Below are 6,000 nucleotides of genomic sequence, written 5' to 3' on the forward strand. Positions count from 1 at the left end.
GCTACAGCCATATAGTATCTAATGTGCAGAGCAGTTGCTATCATACATAAGAGCACGTCTGTATTAGTGTATTATATAGTTGGCATAATTGCATTTAGGTTCCTGATATATGTGTGCCCATGTGACACAGAAACGCGTCGAACCAGAATCAACCAAAAATATATAAATCATCATCATTTTAATCTTGATGAAGCTACTATAATTTATGAACTATCACAACTATAGTATCAATTAGTACAACTACTACATCTCACATAAGCAAGAATTGTGAGCTTTTTGTTATTTTTCTCTGCTACCCTGTATCTCATAAATTAGCATTTGATGACATATATTCATTTTGTATATGTCCCCTGATTGAATAAACTAGGAATGCGCATATGCGCCTGTTGGACTAATTAACCCTTTCCAATCCACTGTCCGACGTCTGAAGACATTCTGATTGAAGGCTGTTCAGCTCCGATGATGGAAGACGTCCGGCAGGGTATTCTTACTGTATATTACTGGCCGCTCTGTTGTCGGGGGGGGGGGGGGGGGCTCTCTAGCATGTCCCATACCGCAGTACTGGCTCTAGCCAGCAGATGACACCATTGTATAATGGCAGAAAGAGAAAGCCCTCTAGGAAACTCTGAATCCAAAATTGGATTGCAAAGGGTTAATGTCCATTCCAATCTATCAATGCTGATTCTCAGTAACCTTTACAAGTTACTGTGAAACAGGTATCCCTCAACAATTCTATAAGATAATGTTTAGTTGCAAGAAAAACATATAGTTTTTTTTTTTTTTTTGTAGTCTGTCCTTGTAAGCCCTTGATTTTAATGAGGATTATTAAATACTGATTTTAGGCTGTCTATAACTGTGAAGGGCTACTTATGCAAGAGGGTTTGAGTTTGGGAGTCATTTCATCTAAAGTAGCAGAATATCTTATACCAAATAGTCCTGTAACTTCCATTATGTATGGTCTTCCAAAAACTCAAAAATAATGTCTTTCCTCCTCCCACACATCCGATTGTTTTTGGTATAAAATATTGATGTGAAAGATTAAGTGAATGGGTAGATAGAGCCCTTCATCGCCTTGTTACACGAACCCCGGGATATCTGAAGGATTGTGGAAGCGTACTGAAACAGTTGGATGAATTCCTCTGAAAAGAATACTACGTGTGGTGTACTTGTGATGTAGTCAGTCTGTATGCTTGCATACCACACTGCCTTACATGCTTTAAATTATCGTTTGATGAGATACAGCGATTATGATATTGATTTCTAAGATTTTATTATAATTTGTGCAGAATTTCTTTTGAAACATAGTTTATTTATGTTTATTAATACATTTTTTCTGCAATCAACAGGTGCCCCAATGGGCTCAAAATGTTCACCCACTTTAGCCAATTTATATATGGCGTTGTGGTTAGAACATCATATTTTTTCTTTAAATAACCCTTTTGTTGCCAGTGTGGTGGGGTATGCAAGATACATCGATGATATCATCCTTATATGGAATTGCAACACCCATGCAAGTCCTAAAGTTTCTACACGTAATGCTAATGCCAATATTTCTATGGTGTTTAAAGTACATAACAATAATTCATGTAATTTGAAATTTACATTACAATTCTAATACATTTTCTTGGTTCTTCTCTTGGACGCAGATCCATTTAAGAATAATATGAATATCTCACTATATTGCAAACCAGGCTTGGGAAATACTTCTCTAAAGCCACTAGTTGTCAGCCACAGAACACCTTTCACGCAATACCAACTGGGGAATTAGTTAGAACCAAAAGAATATGTACTCATTCAGAAACATATACCAAGACAGAACATGACATCTGCACCAGACTACAAAAAAGAGTATATGATACACATAGCTTAAAAAGAGCAAGAAATACCATAACAAATGTGGAAAGAAATTCTTTGCTATGTAGAGAAAAGCAAAGTAAAAGGTATTTCAGACAAGTTAATATTCACAATAAAAAACAGCAAGGAGTTTTTGTATATAAAAAAAATCAGTTTTATACTTTTTTTTATCCCATTCTTAAACAAGATGATGATCTTAAGGAAATCTTGAAACATGGAGTGGTATGTGTTCCGCGAAACAATCGGAGGCACATTTCTTAATACTGAATCTGATACTAGCTGGCTGAAAACTAGAGGCTGTTGTCAATGTGCAGACCCACCATGTGGATGTTGCAAATATAGAGTGAATAAAACAAAAAAAGTTGTCAGCTCGGATAAAAGCAAAGAATTGCTTGTGATTTTTGTGCAATGCGATTTTAACATTAAAGAGTCCCATTGACATTTGGAAAAGAAAACGCAGAGATATCGCAGTGGAAAAAAAAAACGCTAGTGGGTAAAAGCCCTTCTATAGGATGTACGTCCCGGGGAGTTCATGTTAGAATTTTAGAACATATTTAAAATATTAAAAACGGTAACATCGGAAGTTCAGGAGTTGCAAACCATTTTATAAAAATACGTATTGGAGAGGTAGATAACTTTTGGTGCTTCGGCATTGAAAAGGTTAAAAATAACCAAAGGAATCTGTTGGAAATGCAGGATATATAAAGAAGATAAGCTTTTTGGATTTTTCAGTTAAACATCTGATATCCACATGGTTGGAATTATATATCGGATCTGTTTTTTATACATTAGCTCATATATAACATGTATTATATAACATGTGCTCTATATTTAATAATATCATCATTATGACTATTAGAGGGTTTAAGATGATGTGAATCTAACATTTTCAAATAAGGAGGGATAAACACATATTATTATTATTATTATTATTATTATTATTATTATGTGTTTTGTTTATTCAAAAATTCATTTTTCTTGTTTGGTAAAATTATATTTATGATTATTTTTTATTTTCTGTACAGTTCATATTTGTTTAGAAAATTGACAATTAATTTGGCGCATTAATATCACACATGGTGAGTGTACTGGTAGAGCTTGTAGATTGTGTCTGGGGGTAGATGTAGATATACATCATCGTTATCCATATATAATATTTATGTTATTCCGCTATATACACCTAATAATGTTATGCCGCACTCCGTGGTTCTATTTACATCCTTTTTAGACGACTCAAACAAGCAATTTTTCCATAGAGTTTTTCTGAATGGAACGTCTCCCATTCTGCAGCCTCCGCACACCAGCAGATTCATGAATTCTGGTCCGTTTACACGCACTCTGGAGGATCTGCTTTCAGTTGCCTTGTAGCCAACAACTAGCTCACAGATATACTTTGTTTTTATGTAATGCTTTGGCAATATGTGTTTTTATGTTCTCTTTACATTTCAGCTGTTGAAAAAGGCCGTTCGGCCTAAGCGCGTTCAGCGTTCCTGTATACAACGTCTGTGAGCATACTGCGCTGTTATTAATAATGAAGCTTGTTTTAGTGGTTGACGCTGTCCTCTGCCTTTTCTTGTTTGGAATTTAACTATAGCCGCTAGCCGACGGCTCTCCGAGGATCCAGCTCCCACTACATCCTTCTGAAATTACTGAGGCACTGCCGGAAAGGTGAGGCAATCTTTTCATATAGTCATTACTTTTGTCTACTGAGCCGCTGTATCTAATCCGTGCATGAGTGATACTGTCTGCTGAGCCGCTGTATCTAATCCGTGCATGAGTGATACTGTCTGCTGAGCAACTGTATCTAATCCGTGCATGAGTGATACTGTCTGCTGAGCAACTGTATCTAATCTGTGCAGGAATGATATTGTCTGCTGAGCCACTGTATCTAATCCTATCCTGTGTGATACTGTCTCCTAAGCCATTGTATCGAATTTGTGCACGAGTGATACTGTCTGCTGAGCCATTGTATCTAATCCGTGCACGAATGATACTGTCTGCTAAGCTGGTGTATGTGAACCCATCATAAGTCATACTGTATGTGGAGATGATGTATCTAAGCCAATCACTTGTGCTGTCTGCTAAGCTGGTGTATGTAAACCCATCACACTGTCTGTGGAGATGATGTATCTAAGCCAATCACGTGTGCTGTCTGCTAAACTGGTGTATGTAAGCCCATCATGAGTCATTCTGTATGTGGAGATGATGTATCTAAGCCAATCACGTGTGCTGTCTGCTAAGCTGGTGTATGTAAGCCCATCATGAGTCATTCTGTATGTGGAGATGATATATCTAAGCCAATCACGTGTGCTGTCTGCTAAGCTGGTGTATGTAAGCCCATCATGAGTCATACTGTATGTGGAGATGATGTATCTAAGCCAATCACGTGTGCTGTCTGCTGAGCTGGTGTATGTAAGCCCATCATGAGTCATTCTGCATGTGGAGCTGCTGTATCTAAGCCAATCACATGTGCTGTCTGCTAAGCTGGTGTATGTAAGCCCATCATACTGTCTGCGGAGATGATGGATCTAAGATCAGTTACATAAAATTTCTCAAAGCAAACAGAAAACACCACACCAGAACTGAAAATCTATTTAATATAGTCCTTGCCATTCTCCAGTACACTTTGGGTTATGATCAGGACTTCGGACGTTCCAGTGTTCTGCTCCATCAGTTGGTTTTTTTGACTTTTTGTTGTTTTCCTGATGAGCCTTTTTTTGTGCATTTCTCCGGTAGGACGCACGGACCTGAGTTACGGGACTGAAATATATAGGGGCTCTGACAGAAGCAGCCAGGGACACAGTTCAGTGTGCACGGGACTGGACCACTCCTCAACAGCTCGCAGCTCATGGGACAAGCGCTCCCACAATCCTCCCAAGACGTATTGGCCTCTGGACACCTCCGGACTGTAAAGAAGAAGGATTGGGCAGTAAATTAGCAATAACTGCAGGTGATACAAAACTATGTAAAGTAATTAACACGAGGGAGGGCGCAAGGGGATCGCAAGAGGATCTGTATAAGTACTGGTCAGAAAAGGCAAATGAGGTGTAACACTGATAAATGTGCTGCTCTGCACATGGGCAGAGGAAATACATGTCACCATTACACACTACATGGGAAACCACTGGGGAACTCTGACATGGAAAGGGACTTGGGGATTTTAGTTAACTGTGAGCTTAACTGGAGTAACTAGTGTCAGGCAGCTGCTGCCAAGACAAAGAGGAGCATGGGGTGCATCACAAGAGGTCTAGGGGTGCATGACGAGAACATTGTTCTTCCTCTTTACAAGTCACTGGTCAGACCACACATGGAATATTGTGGACAGTTTTAAGCACCAGTACTGAGGAAGCACTCAGAGCTTAAAGGGGGTTCAAAGACGAGCAACTAAAGTAATAAACGGAATGGGCGGATTACAATACCCAGAGAGGTTATCAACACTGGGGTTATTTAGTTTAGAAAAAAGACGACTGAGGGGTGACCTAATAACTATGTATAAATATATCAGGGATAATACAGAGATCTCTACTATCATCTATTATATCCAGGACTGTGACTGTAACAAGGGGGCACCCTCTACGTCTAGAGGAAAGAAGTTTTCTACACCGACATACAAGGGCATTCTTTGCTGTAAGATAAATGAGACTATGGAACTCTCTGCCTGAGGACGTGGTGATGGGTAATAGGCAGAACTAGAAGGACATTTGTCTTTTTTCAGCCAAACACATTATGCTACTATGAATCTTACGTGCTCACATATCATTGAGAAAATCAAACCAGGAAAAACTAGGAGCTCAGATCATTACTGATGTCCAATACAAAGGATCTGTGCTTGTGAACCCATTGAGCAGTGGAGAACAGTGGAGATTGTGACTTGAAATCAGTGGAGCTCTGAATTCATGGACCTCCTAGTTATCTTCTCAGGACTCTCTATGACATCTCAGATGATAAGTGCAGGTGGAATTGACCATTAAATGCTAAGGAATTGACTCAAGTAGTCAAACAATTACCTTCACTTAGTCAATGTAGAGATATTTCAGAGAAGCAAAATTGCGAAAATCACTAGGTCATTGGTTTTGGTCACCTGGTCTCTATTTGGAACAGTAGAAATGTGACACTCAGAGGAAGGCCAAAGTTAAATCCCCCTGA

The sequence above is a fragment of the Eleutherodactylus coqui genome, chromosome 6 (assembly GCF_035609145.1).
Source record: "Eleutherodactylus coqui strain aEleCoq1 chromosome 6, aEleCoq1.hap1, whole genome shotgun sequence".
In the NCBI taxonomy this organism is placed as follows: domain Eukaryota; kingdom Metazoa; phylum Chordata; class Amphibia; order Anura; family Eleutherodactylidae; genus Eleutherodactylus; species Eleutherodactylus coqui.